Source organism: Sinocyclocheilus rhinocerous, unplaced genomic scaffold (assembly GCF_001515625.1).
Source record: "Sinocyclocheilus rhinocerous isolate Xijiao unplaced genomic scaffold, SAMN03320098_v1.1 scaffold358, whole genome shotgun sequence".
NCBI classification, from domain to species: Eukaryota; Metazoa; Chordata; class Actinopteri; order Cypriniformes; family Cyprinidae; genus Sinocyclocheilus; species Sinocyclocheilus rhinocerous.
The window spans coordinates 377296-377553 of NW_015650700.1; the positions used below are offsets into that span (position 1 = coordinate 377296).

The 258-nt window shown below is 26.4% G+C and overlaps 1 protein-coding gene across 1 annotated transcript in view; it reads right to left on the reverse strand.

The window, feature by feature from the left end:
• LOC107712337 (brefeldin A-inhibited guanine nucleotide-exchange protein 3-like) overlaps positions 1–258 on the reverse strand; it is a 54413-nt gene that overhangs the window by 42686 nt on the left and 11469 nt on the right. The window lies entirely within an intron of this gene.

The following is a 258-nucleotide window of genomic DNA, read 5'->3' on the forward strand; positions in this document are numbered from 1 at the left end:
ATATGCTGACTTATTATTAGAATTATCAATGTTGGCAACAGTTGTGCTGCCAAATATTTTTTTGGAAACTGCGATACTTTTTTCAGGATTCTTTGATGAATAAAAAGTTAAAAAGAACAGCATTTATTCAAAATATAAATCTTTTCTAACCATATAAATATTTGCTATCACTTCTTAACGATTTAACACATCCTTGCTGAAAAAAAGTTTAAATTTCTTTCAAAAAAAGAAAGAATAAAAATGTACTGACCCCAAACT